Source organism: Arvicola amphibius, chromosome 9, assembly GCF_903992535.2.
Source record: "Arvicola amphibius chromosome 9, mArvAmp1.2, whole genome shotgun sequence".
In the NCBI taxonomy this organism is placed as follows: domain Eukaryota; kingdom Metazoa; phylum Chordata; class Mammalia; order Rodentia; family Cricetidae; genus Arvicola; species Arvicola amphibius.
This window is the reverse complement of record NC_052055.2, coordinates 108,623,729-108,642,206: the sequence shown is the minus strand read 5'-3', so window position 1 is coordinate 108,642,206 and position 18,478 is coordinate 108,623,729. Positions and strand designations below refer to the sequence as shown.

Here is an 18,478-nt window from a genome sequence, read left to right as displayed (position 1 = left end):
AGTCAGGATAGAAAACATACCAACAATACAGAAAATCAAGTGGAAGATCCCCTGGTGAGACGGCTCAGCAGGAAAAGGTGTTTTCACCAAGCCTGATGACCTGCATTCAAGCCTCAGGACCCGAATGACAAAAGAGGAGAATTGATTCTCACTGTCCCCTGATCTCCATAGATGTGGCATGACACACACTCATGCATACATATATATATATATATATATATATATATATACACACATATAATAATAGCAATAGTAATACTATGCAATACATATGTTTGTAATATATACAATACACATATAGCAATAAAGAATTAGATTAAAAATAAAGAGAATAAAGTGGATTCTCAAGGGCTACAAGTGGGTAAGCATGGGCTCATCTGACTTGGCCTAGAGGACTGGGAAGCTGTAGTCCAGCTGTCTCCCAAACCCATAGCCACCACACAACAAAGGAGGGAGCTGGAGGATAGCTACAGCATCTCCACAGGACATTATTCGGCGGCCACTGCCTTTCTACCATCAGCACATTGGGATGCAAGTAATGGGAGAGCCAACTGCAACCACTTAAACAATGAGGCCATTCAGTGATCTCACCCAGCCAGCAATCTGAACGTAGGTAGTTCTAGGCTTGGTCTCATGACTCAAAATCTTTTGTTCTCCTGATCTCTGTATGAATATTTGCCCCATGTTCATTACCTCATGCTGTCAAGAGAGTTACTATAGTACCTGATATTAACATACAGTAAGATGGGGAGGTCCCTGAGAGCCTTCTATCTTCTAACGCATATCACTCTGTCGTGAAAATAAGAGTTCCCAGAAACCTCCCATTCAGAGGACATGCTGGCCAGAGTTTCATGTGGCCACCACTATCAACAAGGAAGGTTGCAAGGAAGCTAGGAAGGAGGCTAGCCTGATGGGCTGAGATAAGGAAATGATGACCTCAGCACTGCGCTGCCCCAAGTCAAGTGTGTCAGGGCAAAGAGCCAAGGGTGGGAGTGTGAACTCAGGAGCAGTAAGTAGGCCTGCCCTTGTTGCTGTTTTCTCTGTTGATTGAAAGTTCAGGACATGTTGGTGTCTGTGATCCATGCTGCCACCGCTGCTATGGGCAGGAAAGCTTCTTTTGCAGTGGTGTCAATGGCTGCAGACCTATAACTAAGAATGAGAGACATCGAAGGCTTCTGTGAGAAACCCCTCCCCCTGCCACCAAGAAGGAAGGAAGGAAGGAAGGAAGGAAGGAAGGAAGGAAGGAAGGAAGGAAGGAAAGAGGGAGGGAGGGAGGGGGGAGGGAGGGAGGGAGAGAGGGAGGGAGGAAAGGAAGGAAGGAAGGAAGAAAGGAGGGAGGGAGGGAGGGAGGGAGGGAGGGAGGGAGGGAGGGAAGGAGAGGGGAGGGAGGGAGGGAGGGAGGGAGGGAGGGAGGGAAGGAGGGAGGGAGGAAAGGGAGGAAGGAAGGAAGGAAGGAAGGAAGGAAGGAAGGAAGGAAGGAAGGAAGGAAGGAAGGTAGGAAGGAAGGAAGGAAGACATGTTCAGGCTGTTGTGTCATGTTCCACAATGCCATAGCAGCCTCGGCAAGACCAAATCTGAAGTCCATGGAGCCAAGAGGCACAGCATTGGCCACGGTGACAGCAGGCTCTGAGGTCCTCCTGGAGATAACCATGACAGCTTATCTACTTCACTTCAGCTACCCACAGCCAATCGCCCTGAGGTACCTGGCGAACCGAGGAAGAGACAGAAACTCCGGGACATCAGAGGCCTAAGAAAAGAGCTAAGTTGATAGGAATAAAGATGCTGATCTATTTTTAAAATGCTATAATTTGGGGTTCTAATCCTTCTACATAACTACGTATATGTCTCTTGCAAAAAAATGCAGAGGAAAATGCTTGAACACACAAAAATATAACCAGATATATAAATAATGAAAATTGTAGAGGAAGTGGTTTATCTAGATTTTTTTCATAGAAAAAACTTAAAATGTGATTGAATGTCTAAAATGTAATCTTGTGGGGCTGGAGAGATGGTTCAGTGGTTAAGAGCACTGGCTAGTCTTCCAAAAGACCAGCAATTCAATTCCCAGCACCCACATGACAGTTCACAACTGTCTGTAACTCCAGTTCTGGGGGATCTGACACTCTCATATAGACTATATGCAAGCAAAATCCCAATGCACACTAAATAAATAAATAAATCTTTTTCTTAAAATGTCATCTGACACACATTTTTAAATTTTTCTTTCCAGAAAAAAAGTCGCAAAGCACAGTGGTGTGTTTGTTGTTTCTAGAAACTATCTAGAACAGTGTTAGGCATGGGACTCTAAATAACAGAATGCCCATCACTGCACAGGTCTTCTTTTAAAGGGGAAATCGGCAGAGATGAACTGTCTTGCCTACAGTCACAAAACTGATCACAGAGGGAAAATAAAAATAATAGTTTGCATTATATCCTGATGTTTCTTAGAGGTTTACATACAGCCGTATCACCAAGAGGAGGCTGGGGTGAGAAAGGGTCCCAAGAATCCCCACAGGCACAGCAAATCCACCCGGGGGATCACCATACCTGTGTGTTGTCCTTCCAGCCAGCATTCCTCAAAGCATGTGAAGGCCCTTACAGACAAGGGGAGGCAATACATCGAGTGCTACGAATAGCAAGAAGGACACAGAGTGACTATAGACACATAGACCCTTCTAAAGGAATGGGTGGGTGTTCCCTCTGTGCTGCAGGCTGAAAGCTCCCACTGAAACACATTATTGGTGACTTGGGGTAGAGGTGGCAAAAGTCTACTTATCAAATCTATCCAGTGCTTTACTAAAGGGAAAATTGAAACCCAGACCTAGAATCTAACCACCCTCACAAACACACATACATGTACAGGCACACGCAGATGCAGAGGAGAGAAACTGGCTTATGCTTCAAACAACAGAAACGAAGTGTCCTATGAGCACATCAGTATGAGCCACAGGGTGGTAAGCATATCAATGAGGCCGAATGCTCAATCTGCATCCACAGCCGATGACACCACTGTCCCCCTACACTGGGGATACAGACTTCAGTACTCCATCCAGAGGACTCTTGTATCATGTTTGTCTACCTTCTACTGTTATAAAAGGATACCTCTGACGGGGAAATTTATTTCTTACAGCTCTGGAGGCTGAGAAATCTAATATAAAAGTGCTGGCACGTTGTCAGGGCCCTATTGCTGCACTGACCCAAGATGAAAGGTGGTATGAAAAAGAGAGAAAAAGAGCGGGTGGGAGGGAGGGAGATCACTCATCCTTTTATCGCGAACGCCCTCGACAACCCCTCATTAATCCATGTAAGGGCCATGGCCCCATGAGCTCACTCCCTCTTAATGGCCCTGTGTCTTAATACTGCTACACTGAAGGCTACTCTCGACACATGCGCTCAGGGGGACACACCTGACACTCAGCAGTTGTGGTTTTTACCCAGCAGTGGTTTTCACGGAGGACCTCCACAAACCAAGTCAATCTCCCCCTAGAGTAACCAGAACCAGGCGAGCAGAAGTGTGTGATGCTCTTAGTCTCAAAGGCGGAAACTCACAAGCTATGGGCTGGCTGGCTGAAGTCACACGGTCTTTGCGAGGCAGGAGAAAGGCAGAGAAGGTCCACTATTCTCTGACTATGGCTCTGTAGAAATCAGGTATGGGATAACTTGAGCACTAGGCCTTTGGTTCGTTTGTTTTGCCTTTGGGGGTCTTGTGTACACCCATATAAATGTTAAGACACTTTTCTATTTCTGTGAAGAATGGCACTGTAATTTTATCAGGATCGCTGAATCTGTGGATTGCTTTTGGCAGTAGCCTTTTCCACACTATTAGCTCCTCCAGTTCTTGAGTGTGATAGGTCTTTCCCTCTAGTGTCTTCTCCAACTCCTTTCTCCAGTGTTTTAGGATTTTCCTTATCACTTTCTCAGTTAGATATAATTTAGGGTTTGTGTCTTCAGAGAAACTGTGTCTAGGATTGTCTCCATGACTTATTTCTTTGCATTGGTTCTTGGTTTATAAGAAGGTTACCAGTCTTTGTAAGTTAATTTTGAATCTTGCCACTTTGATGAAAGTGTTCCTCAGCTCTAAGGATTGTGTTTTGTGAATGAAGTCTTTAAGAATCTCTTACGTATAGAATCAACAGCAAAACAAAAAGGATACTTTCACTTCTTCCTTTCCTATTTGTAACCCTTCTATTTCCTTGTCTTGTTGTTGTATCTGTGACATTAAGCACTATATCAAGTGAGAGTGGAAAAAGTTGACACCGTGACTTGTTCCTGATGTTAGCAGAGATGCTCTCAGTTTTCCTCCATTTGGTAGAATATTTGTTCTAGGTTCATCAGAAATAGCCTTTATTATGATGAGGTATGTTCCTTCTACTCCCTAACCTCTTCAGCAATATTATGATAAAGGGGCATCAGATTTTTGCAAAAAACAAAACCCTTTTGTGTATCTATTGAGATGATCTTGAGACTTCTATCCTTAAATCCTTTATGTAAAGGATTACATTCATTGATTTGTATATGGTGAACCATCCCTCCATCTCTGTACTGAAGCCAACTTGATCACAGTTGATGATCTTTTTGATGTGTTCTAGCATTTGGCTTGCTGGTGTTTTAATGAAAAATTTTGTGTCTATGTTCATCAGAGAAATTGTGACTGGGCAGTATTGAAACTGATATTTTTATTTTTTTTTTCTGTGTGTGTATGTATGGGTATTTTGCCTGAAATGTTTGTCTGTGTGCCCTTGGAGACTAGAATATGACACTGGATCCCCTGGGACTGAAGTTACAGATGTTGTGAGGTGCCATGTGGGTGTTGGGGATGAAACTCCAGTCTTCTGGAAAGGCAGCCAGTACTCATAACCACTAAGCCATCTCTCCAGCTCCAAGATGGATTTTTTTTATCTCAGTTTATAAAGCACCTGTTGGAGTCATATAAGATAAAAATGGCCTTGTAGTCTCTGGAATATTTACCCATAAAACACACTGCCACAAGTGGGAGAGAACATCTTTTCTCACTTGGCATCCCACCTCCTCTGTATCATCCTCCTCTTTCTAAGACAGTGAGGTCGCTTGGTCAGAGCAGCGGGTATTGTCTCCGCTTGTGTCCTCCATGTCATTATCTTTGGGGTTGCTCAGACTCTAATCTCCTTAATGAGCTGGCTCTGAAATTGGCCCTTTGCCTAGAGTGGGGTTTCCCCAGCCTGGAGATATGAAAAGGCACCCATAACCTTTGTGCAGGGGAAATCCCAGGGCCCCAGAAAACTGCACTATTATTTTATACATTAAATAGAAGAGAGGCTTGACTAATAAGTGTGGGAAAGCAGGCAATTTTCTGTTGTGAAATAGTGTCTGGATAAACTATTTTAACAACAGAGGTCCTTTCTCTTTACCAGCTTGCACAGGCACACCTGCTTGACTGGCTTGCTCTTTTATCGGCTGTCCAATATTCTGGAAGCAACATAAGAAAGGCTGACCTGGGGCACCAGTCACATCTAGAGTACGTACTGCCATCTGAGCCATGATCTTCTTCACAGGCAGTGTGTTTTTCACAGAACTTCTAAAGTCAAGTATAAACTACATTTCATCCATTCAACATCTCAGTGGGAAACACTGATGAGTTTAAGAATAAACTAGTGAGATCCCTGAAGTCATCCAGATCCTCCTGAAAATTTCCACATGGATTTCCTTGTTTGGAGGGAGTGACAAGTTCAGGAACTGGGGTGGAGGGAGAGTAAGTGGGTCACTGAGATGTGCCTTTGAAGGTTATAGCCGTCTTCATTTTCTGCTTCTTATCTCCACACACACACACACACACACACACACACACACACGCACACCAGACAGGCAGAGTCAGGCTGGTCTATAATCCCAGCACTGGGGAGGCAGGTCCCTGAGGCTAGTTGAATGACTGATCCTGAATCAAAGAATAAAAATGTGGCTTGCACCTGAAGAATGATATCTGAGGTTGTCTTCCCACCCATGTACACTTGTGCAAGCAAATAACCCACCCACACCTACACACACACACACACACACACACACACACACACACACACACACACACAGAACTATTGATTGGACTATTTGACAGGTCCTCTTAACTCTTCATACTTAAAGCTCAGAAATTGAAGTTTATATTCCCTGCCACCTTTCGGTGCGTATGTACGGATGTTAGACAAGGGATCCACCACTGAACTACTCCCCCAGCTCTTCTTCCCTTTCACCAGTATTATCAGAGAGGAGAGGATTCAGAATTTTTCTTCTCATCACTTGAGCAAAGCACAAATAAAACATCTCCATCTCAAAATCTTGGTTCCTTTTTAACACTGTCTTTACTTCTCTAGAACATTCCCCAAGCATTCTACCATCTAAGAGTGGAGTCCAGAATGTACTTGGAAAGAAGACAAAAGGAACATGCCCCGTGTTCACTACCAAGCGTTCGTTCACTCTCACACCGTCTTGGGTCTGTCTAGGAAAATGAATGCATCAATTACATACGATTGTCCTCAGGAAAGGGGTAAGTCAACATGTGAACCCAGTGTCCAGACTCTCCCTTCCCCCAGTCCCTGCCTCCAGTGGTGAGGAAATGGCCTATGCTAGATTAGGAAAACCACTCCAAAAGTACAAATATGAAAGTTGTCATCAAGGTATGATATTATGACAATTTTCATTTAGACAAAGGGGTTTAAAATATGTGAGGTCAAATGCTAAACTCCAGAGCCTAAAGTCAGAGGAGCAAAGCAAGCAAAGGAGAATTCTTTTATCTTAATGGGATGTTCAGCTGGGTGTCCCGAAACAGGCTCACATAAAAATCAGTGGAGGGTGCAGGCTCTAGTACCATCTGCTCCCATACGTGCAGTCCTCAGTCAGAGGGCTCTGCAGTCCCCTGCCCAGAGTGGGGCACTGGCTCCAGCTGATGACCTACCTTGACGCATCATCATGCCTCAGAACCCCTGGCTTACATTAGGACTGTACAGTGTACGTTTTATGGATTTGGGAAAATTTATATGGCATGTCCCCCCACTACTGCACCGTAACCACAGTTCTAGTATCTAGGAGTCCCCTGACCTCTGGCTATTCATCAGTTCCTCTCCTCTTGCCCGTGGCAGCCATCAACTCTTATCTACCACCATAGTCATGTCTTCCCCAAAGTCTCATATGGTTGCACTCACAGACAGACTATTTAGTCTTTTGAAAGCAGCTTCTTTCACTTAGACCCATGCAGTAACTTTCCTCCATATCTGTTACTGCCTTTATAGCTTGTTGCTCTCTGGGGTTGAACCCCACTGTCTGGGTAGGTCATGGTTTGTTTATTCATTCACCTGCTAAAGAATGCCAAGTCTGCTTATTCGTTATGTTTGAAAGAATTCACAACCCCAGAGAACCTAGACAACAGTGAGGACCCTAAGAGAGACATACATGGATCTTCTAATCTACATGGGAAGCAGAAAAAGACAAGATCTCCTGAGTAAATCTGGGAGCATGAGGACCATGGGAGAGGGTAGAAGGGGAGGGGAGAGGAAAGGAGGGGAGCGGAGAAAAATATATAGCTCAATAAAAACAATTTTAAAAAGGAAAAACAAAGACAAAAGGAGAAAAGCAAACAAACAAACACTTTAATGTGGTAAGAGCGACTGGACTGACTCTTTAACGACAGCCTCTGAGAGATGGTCCTGTTTCATTGCTCTCTCACCAAGGCACTGCCCACTCACCCAGTAGCTCCTAGGCCTGGGGTACACTTCTCCTGGGTCCTACATATGTCTTCCCCAGGTTCTCCATAGCCTGAAAGACTATGTCAGGCAGAAGCTAGGGAGGCACGGACAGTACCTTAGCTTTGGTCTGAAATTTCAGCTCTGCTATAAAAGATGCCCTTGGGGACACAGCATTCTGAGAGCAGGACCAGGGTTTTCTAGTGTGCAGAGCCCACCAGGAAGGCCAGCTACAGTCTGGGTGCAGCATTTCAACAGGGAACCTCCAAATCATCAAGGTTCTGACTGATTTATCTCTATTGAGACAAACTGGGTGGGGTGGTAATGCACGCCTTTAATCCCAGTACTTGGGAGGCAGAGGCAGGCAGATCTCTTTGAGGCCAGGCTGGTCTATAGAGCAAGTTCCAGAACAGCCAAGGTTACACAGAGAAACCCTGTCTCAAAACAAAAAAACAAATAAACAAACAAAAAATACTAACCAAAGGTTATCTAGACATCCAAATTTGGCTTACCTCATTTTATATAAATGGGTATGTATGTGAATATACATGTGTATTATATGTATACACATAAATATACATGTCTGCTTTAGATGCAAACTATACATGTGTAATATATATATATATATATGTATATATATACATGTCTATAAATATATAAGTATTTTTTTAAAGTAAAAACTTGCCACGGTCTTATTTGGTACCACTGGTTTTTAGCTGGGGGTATTAGCCTAGAGACATAGGCAACAGATGGGGATATTCATGGTTCTGGTGCCTGGGCAGGTAGAGAATCTGGTGCTACTGCTGCAGAACAAAGAAGCTGAGAGTATTGCTAGACATCCCACACAGAGAGAACATCACCAACAAGTGCCAAGTGTCAAGTGTCAGATGGAGAAAGCCTATTGTGTGCTTGCTATACAGAAGCCACCAATGCCCGTGAAACTCCTGTGCCACCTTCAAAGCAAAGGGGATTAGGATCCAGAAGACTTTATCCTGTGTTCTTGAACATTTCTGGGCTACTTTAAGCTTGATTCTGAATTATTTAAATTACTTTCCAAAACAAATTGAGTAAAAGGAAGAGGCTTTATATAGTTCATGTATGTTTTCTATTTGGGAAATGGAAGTCATGATTAAAATTGGCAATTTTGAAACTCTAATTGCTAGTTACTGCTTTGCTGTGGGAAGAAAATATTTCTAAGACCAGCCAGATGGGAAGTCTCAAGATAAGAATTATAATCCAGCATTCATATTCCAATCCAAAGAAAAATTCTGCTTATCCATTTTTTATTCTGCTTAAGTAGTAAGCAATACATTTCTTTAATTGATTCCTAAATGGCTATTAGTTGGCTGACTAATTTTCTAACGCTGGGCTTAATCTCCCAAATCCTATGAGGCCATGAATAAGCAGAGCAGAGTTCTCTGAAGGACACCATAAACTGTGATGGGGACAGACTGGTTTACGCTACTATAAGTCATCCTCCTGTGGGTGCACAAAACTTAAAACAGCCTGGAGAATTAAAATATCCACGTCTCAAAACTCGCTTCTGACTGAGACATAATTCAGAGTTTTGGTCCACATATCCAGAACCAGAGCAGCGTAAATGCCTTCAAGACAAGTGTTGGGAATTCAGCTGTCCTTCGCTGGTGACCCCTGCCTTGCCTCTCCTGCTGAAGGCGCCTCCCACCTGCATTGCCCTCCTCTCCTCTCATTCCCAAAGCAAGGCCAAGAATGGCAGAAAGATGTGCAGGGGAACATCTGAGAGAAGGCCACGGTGGCTCCTTTCCTCACCGTGAGCCCATGGAACTTTCTCTCTCTTACCGATGCTCCTGCCAATTGTCCCAGCTCTAAGAACCACTAAGCCAGGAAGAAATCCTCTCCTCTGAGGGCCTTGTCTCTGGAAGAAACTATAGAATTTTTCTTTTATTCGAAAGCTACTCAGAAACAACTACAAATTGAGGCACAGCTCTTGCTAGTTGCTTGAGTTTGACAAATAAAGCAATCATTGAAACCACGGAGCATGCACTACTTCTAAAAGCCCTATTTGTTTGACATAATACAGCAGCGGGATGGCCAGGCAAATAGATGGCATTACTTAACATAATCACTTAATGTTGTGCAACCAACATCAGGTCTCATTGCTTTCTCACTTGCAAAGAATTTGATGATAATAAAGTTGATTGTTAGTGTGAAGATATAAATTGTTCGGTAGTTAAAACTGTTAATGACAGCAAAGGAACACAAAAGAGGAAAAATAGGCTTTAGCAGCCCAAATTCATTGCTAATTGCCTGTGCATTCATCACGGGCTGGCCAGGGCTAATTATCTAATTAAACTGAAGGCTGCAGGCTTAGAGGCATCCAAGGCGCTCTGACGCTGGCTGTCAATTACCTCAGCACGTCCTCTTGAAATGTGTAGTTAACTCAAGGCATGTTTTGCTTTTCTCAACAGCAATACATGCCACTCTGATTGCATGATAATTTGTGCTTAGAAGGAAAAAAAGAAGTTTTCTTTTGAAAAATATGCTGTGGAAACTCAGAATAACGACAAATGCTTTCAACGGGAACTCCTGTTCACTCTGCTCCATGATCTATATTCAGGAAAAGCCAATAAGATCCACAGGAACTAAAAAAAATTACAACAGAGACACAAAATGAAACTAGATCATCACTGTATGCAGGCTGCCTAGTGTCCCTTGTGTGTCACTTTTAAAAATACACCTAGAAATGTCTTTTGTAACACCCCACAGCAGTTTGCAGTATGTCAGTTAAACACATCACTTAATGTCATCTAATCACATTTTTTTTAATCTGGAAGGAGAGTATAAAGTAGTCAGATGATGTTCTTGCCCATAGTCTTGCAGCTGCTCCACTTCTGAATTGTACTTGGCTCTACGATAGAGCAGGGCCACTACCGACAAGGTTGTTTTTCCAAAACATGGCATGGAATATATTTCACTTTGAACCTGGAGCAAACTCCCTTGCAAAGCCATGGTGGATCATGAGCACACATGGCCACTCCTCTGATTGGGTGGGACCACCCACTAACAGAGCATGTAGATGCCCTATTGGTTGGACCCAAGCTAAGAAAACAAAAATGTGACTAAGCTCAATAAAAAAGTACCTGAGTGTCCACCAAATTCCTGCCAGCTCTGGCCAAAATGACACAGGGCAGGCAACATAACAGTCTCCCTCCCTCGGAGCCCCTCCCACTCTCGGGACCGCTTTCTCATTTTTCCTTAATAAATCTACATTTACTCTGCTCATGCGTCTTCCAAATTTTATTTTGCTTGGAAATGAGTTAATGAATCTGGAAGCCACTGTCCAGAGTGGCTTTGATGACTAATGACTGTCTGGTACCCTAGCTTTTGGAGTTAAACTCACCACAAGCTGAAAATGGTGGCTTTTTCAAAATATCAACAAGGTCATCTCAAAAGTAATGCAATGTAATAACATAACTATTTATTGTAAATTTTCCAAGCACATTGAATGCATTTTAAGATTAATTACAAAGGGTGCAGATTACACACACACACACACACACACACACACACACACACACAGAGAGAGAGAGAGAGAAAGAGAGAGAGAGAGAGAGAGAGAGAGAGAGAGAGAGAGAGAGAGAGAGAGAGAGAGAGAGAGAGAGAGAGAGAAACAGCAGGGGATGGAGGCAGACATCCTGCCTAAAATCCTGTCTAAAGAGGAACCATGGATTTCCCAAATCAGAATGCTTAGAGAATTAGGTTGCACCCTGCTATCTTATTCCTAGGAAATCTGATCCTAAACGCACAGTCCATCACCATACAGAAATACTTAGAAGCATCCTTGGAGGAAGGACGCCGCCCAAGAAAGAATGGCATTATTCCCACCTTCATCCCTTCCGGTCAGGGCTCCGTTCACCTGGGAGCTCAGGGAACTCACTAGCCTGCCCCTTTCCACTCCAGGCTCAGGCAGGTGCCACCAATGAACGCACAGATCCTTCCTGATAGTGGATAAAGCCAATTTCCCCTTTCACTGCCTCTCAAAGCTGAACATCAACTGTTTCACCACTTGTGTTTAAAATCCATTAATTAAAATAAATAGAAAGTTAAAAAAAAATCTCAGCTTCAGCCAGGAGGAAAAGGACAGATGGAAAAGCGGAGGAGGTGGAGATAGCTGTTATCTTCTGGGGGGGTTGGGGGGAAGAAAAACAAAAAGCATGAAGGGAGGGTGGGTACTTAAGAGAGGTAAGATGTGTCTGAATTTAATTTACAGTTTGTGACTATTTTGGGTCTCAGAATAGTCACATTGCTTAAAGCACAAAAGGACATCCTCTTCAGTATTGAGCTGGTAAGGGTGGGGATTGAGCCAGGCGATGGTGGCGCATGCCTTTAATCCCAGCACTTGGGAGGCAGAAGCAGGCAGAAGCAGGTGAACTCTGTGAGTTCGAGGCCAGCCTGGTCTACAAGAGCTAGTTCCAGGACAGGCTCCAAAGCTGAAACAGAGAAACCCTGTCTCGAAAAGCAAACAAACAAACAAAAACAAAGCAAAAAAGTGTGGGGATTGAAACCATAAATCCACTCTCAAAGGGGGTATAACTGGCTGTCTTAGTTATGGTCACTATTGCTGTGATGAAACACCAGGCCCAAGAGCAAGCAGGGAAGGAAAGGGTTTATTCGGCTTACACTTCCACATCAACAAAAGAAAGTCAGGACAGGAGCTCAAAAAGGACAGGAACCTGGAGACAGGAACTGATGCAGAAGTCTCAGACAGATGCTACTTACTGACTCGTTCCTTATGGCTTGTTCAACCTGGTTTCTTTTAGAATCCAGGACCACCAGCCCAGGGATGGCCCCACTTACAATGGGCCATCCCATTGTAAAATTAAGAAAATGTTCTACGGGCTTGTCTATAACCCAATCTTATGGAGACATTTTCTCTGTTGAGGTTCCCTCCTCTGATGACTCTAGCTTGTGTCAAACTGACATGAAACTATCCAGTACACTGACTTTGGCAGCATGTCAGGCCGTGTAGAGCAAAAGTTTCTTTCTCTTCAACAACTCATGAGCCATCCCCTGCCCCACTTCTGCCTGCAAATTCGCTTTTCATTCCTTTCTCCCATATCTCCCATTGCCTGAAAAAAGCTGGTGTGGAAGGGAAAGGAGTCAGCTTAGGTCCCTCCCTATCCCAACCCTGATTCACAGGTCCAAAGTCTGGCTTCTTAACCTGGGGGCTGTGACCCCATAAGTGAGTGTAGGAGGCAGGCATGGAAACACATCAATGGTAAAGTTTTTGAAGGTACAATGACCAAAACTGCTTCAAAACCAAATGCCTAATCAGGCCGAGGTGTTTCCGACAGTGCTTGCCCCTGCTGCACTGGACGAGGGCACGGCAGCCTTGGCTCTGACCACCACTGAGCTGTGTGTCGCAGCTGCAGTGCTTTCCCCATGCACAGAACAGTTTCTGCTCTCACAGGAAGACAATGGCTTCACTGGGGAAAACAGTCTTTTCATATTTCCAGCCACTGTCTCTCAGCATGTTTCTATCCTTAGATTATACTGCTGGCTTTTAAAACTTGCTTTTTGAATGACTGACTTGTGTTTCATTAAAAAAAAAAAAGATTTCAAAGTAAATTTGGGGTTAGAATTAAGATAGAATGCCCAGCGATTTCTGATGTGGCTGTTGTGTGCTGCACAGTTACACAAGGTGGCATTCTCAGCGCTCACAATTGTTTTAACAAAAATCTTACTAACTCTGAAAACTATTGGAAGAAGCTCTAGGTCCTTCAGTGTTACTCAGTCAAGATTTAGTCCTTTATGCAAATGTAAATAAACACACCCATCTCATTAGCGTACAAATTCTCTTTCCACTTTAATGAATGTTTTAAAAAAAAAATCACATGGATTCCAGAGGTTTGTTTTTGTTTTTCTTTTGTGAACGTTTTTAAGATCAGATCTCACTTTGTAGTCAGGCTAGCCTCCACCCCCTTGGTGATCCTCTTGCCTCAGCCACCAAAGTGATGGGCTTACAGAAGTACCTGTACCATACCTGGCTCAAGAATGGTTTCAAAATAAATGTCTTTATAAAGAATTATCAGTAAATACTTGACTCTTATATATCTTTAAGACATAAAGTTTATGTTCCTTTATAACCAGGAGTGGTATAAAAATTTCTGTCAAAAAGGGGTCACAAATAGGAAAAAGCAAGAAGCCCTGGTCTACAAAAGTAGCCAGAAAATGGTGCCTACTGTTTATATGATACCATGGATATCTGCAGCATGTTGGTGTAAGGATCACCTAATGTTTAACCCAACACTAAATATCTCTAAGCTTAGCATATATAAGTGAATAGCTTTGGCACCAGAGCAGTGAGACCAAGCAACAGGAAAGGAGTTCCTGAGTGAGATTATCAGTGGAGATGGCCTGAGCTAAGAGGGGGTAATTTAGCCAGGCGGTGGTGGCGCACGCCTTTAATCCCAGCACTTGGGAGGCAGAGGCAGGCAGACCTCTGTGAGTTCAGAGTCCAGGCTAGTCTATAAGAACTAGTTCCAGGACAGTCTCCAAAGCTACAGAGAAACCCTGTCTTGCAAAAAAAAAAAAAAAGAGGGTGTCATTTAAGTGGCCTGAAGCCGATGTGAGCATCATCTCCCACAACATGCCCTGGAGAAGGGGGCGGCACATCTAGTGAAGTCAAGTGACACCCAGACACGCACAGGCCATGCAACCAGTTCTTCTGATTTGGCAATTATTTATTATTCTTACAACTTGGTATTCATTCATAATATAGGATGAGAAAAGTAACATCTTTTTAAAATCTAAAAGGGAAGCCACAATGCAAACCCCAAATATTTAAATATAACTAAATATAAGTAGTCTCACTATATACAGTTTATTTACATCTTCCAGCAGTTCAGAGTACTAATACTGTGTCACTGTTCCGCGAGGGGCAGTGTGACCAAGAGATGGGCAAGACAGATTGCAGGGGAAAGTTCATGTAAAAGTTGGGAGTTATCTTGTGACTAAAGGAAAATTAGTCTTTGTGAGCTGAAGAGAAGGATGAAAAACAAAATGACAGCCTACTCCCAAAGAGGAATGGAACCCTAGTAGGGATAGGGAGCTAAACAGACACAGCTGGAGCTCTTCCAGTGGCTTCCCATGAATGAACCAACTTGAAGAAAAAAGCATTTGTTTTATTCCTGCTTCTGTTTGCTCCCCCACTTCCTAAACTCAATAGCTTTCTCAGGCTTACCTGTTCACCACAGAGCTGTCAGCTTCTAAAGGGAGAATGTGGAGGGTTTAACACTTTGGAACAGTGCTACAGCAACAGCTCACCAGACAGCCCTGCTAGCTATGCCTTCAAAGCAGAATCTGTCTTCACACCATCTCTCGTCTCCCCGAATCACTGCATCCAGTTGGGGTTCTCTACACTTGACCCACCAGCAATCTCTCCTGTTTAAAAAAAAACATGCAAATGAAGCTGGTCAAGTTCCCTGTCCAGCCCACAGCTCTCAAAGGTTTCCTGCCATACTTATAACACAATCCAAACCCCGGCCATAGCTGTAAAGCATCCACAAGCTAGTTCTTGCCCATCTCTCCAACATCATCACCACCCAAGACCCCCAACTCTCAATGTCCCTGAAGACTTCTCTTCCCTTCCTATTTGGTAGGACTCAGGTTCTTCCTGACTCGGTCAGTCATAGTGTGTCAGGCCATGGCTGTGTCTTAACACATCCTGAGTGGCATGAATAGCTTATAGCAACTTCTCTGTTGACTCACAGGACTAGAGATACTTGCTGTTGTGTTACATGATTTTCTCAAGCACCACGGACGCAGCCTGAGATGAGAGGTTCTTGGGTGCACACTCTCAGGGACTCTGGGAGAGTGACACCGCACTGTTTTCTTGCACACAGAATTGTCCTAAGTTGGAAAGCACCTTTTTATCTGAGTCACAGACACCATTTTATTTTTTAAAAAAATTTAATTGAAGGGGTGCTTTGCCTGCATGTATGCTGTGTGATACATGCATGCACTGCAGTACCTGAAGGCCACAGGAGACTGTCACATCCCCTGTGAACCATCATGTGGGTGCTGGGAATTGAACCCAGGTCCTCTGGAGGAGCAGCCAGTGAGCTTAACTACTGAGACTCTTAACTGCCATGCTCTGATATTTTTCTGTAGCTGATTTTTTGATACTTGGGGCACACCCAGTTCTTACCCTTGATCACTCCTAATAACTGAAGTAAAGTACCACACACGAACACCATCCCATCCCATCACCCTCTTCAATTGTCTCATGTGTTTACATCAGTAAGAAATTTCACATTCATGTCTTTGTACTCTGGAGCAAACTGCCTTGTCTATTACCTGCTGCTATACCAGTGCCAGGCTGAAGAATTTATAAATGGAGTCATTCCTTACGGTCTGGAGGCTGGAAAGTCTATGGTGACGTCTGGCAAGGCCCTTCCTGCTACATCCTCACATGACAGAAGGTAGGTATCACATGGTGAGAGAGAGGGAGCACACAAACTCAGCTGTCATCATCTCATAAAGACACCAATGTTGTCATGGGGCTGCACAGTCATCACTTAATCTACCTACCTCCCAAAGGACCCATATCCATCTACCATGAACGTATGGATTTGGGTATTATCATGTGGTCAATATATGTGAGTAAATTCCTTGAGAAATAAAACCTTTCCCTCCCCATTCCTTGCTGAACCTCTAATGCCTAGAGCAATATTTTGTACCCACTAGATACTATTTATTGACAATATATCCCATGTGCCCCAAACTTCTCCGAACATATTTCTGCCATGCATTTTCCTGGACTTTGCTATCATTTCTTTTGGTAATCACTCTGCTTACAGCAAGATGGAGAAATGAGAAATAAAAGGTATTTAAAGGTTATTATTACAGAATCCCACCCAGTCTATGCTACTGGCAGTGGGACCGGAAGACAAGCAAGGCACTTCTCAAACCTTCCCTCGGGCCCAGTACCCTCCCTTAGTGCAGCTCTAAAGAACAGCATCAAACGGAACTATGAAGTTGCCTGCTGGTAACCTGTAAGGTACCACATGTCCTGCAGGTCCTCACTGGATCTCCAAAACCTCAATACACAAAGATTCTGATACAGATTTTGATGTCATTTGGGAACTGCACGTTGGACAAACACCCCCAGAGTTTCCTAGCAGGTAATCTAGAAACTGTGAACTCTTCAGCTAAAGAATGAACAGCAAGGGCCTGAGCAGAGGTATCACCAGCTCAAACCGACAAAAGAACTTTTCAAAGCTCTGCTCTGAAACTGATAAACACAAGCCACAATCCACATCAGTACTCACCGGATGTCTAAGCCTATTGGTCTTTAAAGTGAAACTTTAGCCATTGAAAATCTTAATAGTCCCTATTGTCCTGTGGTCGTTACTTGATCCCAAAGCTGCGATGGTGATTTACATGTGTTATCCTACCTTGCCAATTTACAGATTAAATCTTAGCTTCATTTACATAAATGCAGACAATTCTGACGAAGGGACACATAAATCAAGCACATCTGTATGCTGTTCAAGCCTATGTTCTGTGGAGTCTAAGCCTCTCCCTAATTACTCTTTAATATGTGTAAAACCAGCCAGTAGAAATCTGTGTTTGTAAATAAGCAGAGAGGACTTTCTTTTAAACACGCCTTACTTTACAAATAAGCAGCCTGGGATTTCCTCGCACGGTGAACCTCGATGGTGCATTTAAGAACAGCACACCAACGGCCTCTAAAGGCCAAGCAATCACAAAGATTCTCTTACGCAGCAAACAGGTGATCTCATTCACGGCCACCTACTATTACAAGTTGGCTCACCATTTACAGATCTCCCAGTGCCCCCCAAATGGTGCTGAATCTAGAGCTACTTCAGACAGCATTCCCCCAACCAGAATTCTATCCTTCACTTCAGGGCTTAAGTGTAACATCTAGAATCACCTTTTAAGCTAACCGGAGGCTTAGGATGAAGAAAGAAAAAAAAAAAGTGGTTAAGAAGTCTGGTTATACCCGAACCAGCATTCTATGAATGAACAAACTGAGGACATGAAAGGGTAGGATGTGTCAAAAGACACGCAGCTTGTAAGCAACAGAATACACGGGCTTGCGTCCCCCTGGTTCCATTTACACCAATTCAAACTGTATTTAATTCAGTTACACTTACAGCACTTTTGCATGGGCAGTCTCAACGTTTTGCCCCGTGGACAGGAGGAGAATAACGTTACTTCATTCTTTGTAAGTTTCTCTGAGGGTCAACTAAGATAACATTCGTTATTTAATGTACTTAACAAGGTACCTGCTATATTGTACTTATTGGCTAGGTTACATAACTCACTAAAAAAAAAAAAAAATGCCTGTTTAACTGGAGAGGATTTTCTAAGCCACTGCAGTTAAAAAATGTACAAGGAACCCGTGTTTAGCTCTGAAAATCTAAGAGGATCCTAAACTCAGGATAAAAGTTTAAATTTGTGGTATCTAGTGTCTCCCTTTTTCCAGCCACCACCTACGTCTGCCAAAAGTCCAGAGAATATAATTCATCACTCGGCGGTGAAATAACTTCAAAAGCTGGCCCGAGGGTTGCATGGCACCAGAGACTTCATCTCTCAATGACAAGACTTCATCTCTCAATGACAACGATAATCTACGGACCAAAAAAAAAAAAAAAAAAAGCCCTTTCCTCCTCAACTGGTGCTTCTCGGGCGCTCCCAGGATAGATAACCACTGGTCTAGGGAACCCTGGCCTTAGCAAACGGCCTCTCGAAGTCTCCCAGCTGTC

At 43.5% G+C, this 18,478-nt stretch overlaps 1 long non-coding RNA gene across 6 annotated transcripts in view; it reads right to left on the bottom strand.

The window, feature by feature from the left end:
- Positions 1–18,365, bottom strand: part of LOC119822151 — a 32,253-nt gene extending 13,888 nt beyond the window's left edge. For 4 of the 6 annotated variants that reach the window (XR_005286723.1, XR_005286726.1, XR_005286724.1 and 1 more), the window contains exons 1-3: positions 17,867–18,365; positions 14,929–15,128; positions 2,548–2,626 (exon numbers count right to left, since the gene is read on the bottom strand). This is a non-coding gene — a long non-coding RNA (uncharacterized LOC119822151). Of the gene's footprint in view, positions 1–2,547; positions 2,627–14,928; positions 15,129–16,043 lie in introns of all 6 variants that reach the window. The other 2 variants (XR_005286728.1, XR_005286725.1) reach the window with 2 other exon arrangements.
- Between the last annotated feature and the right edge of the window lie 113 nt (positions 18,366–18,478).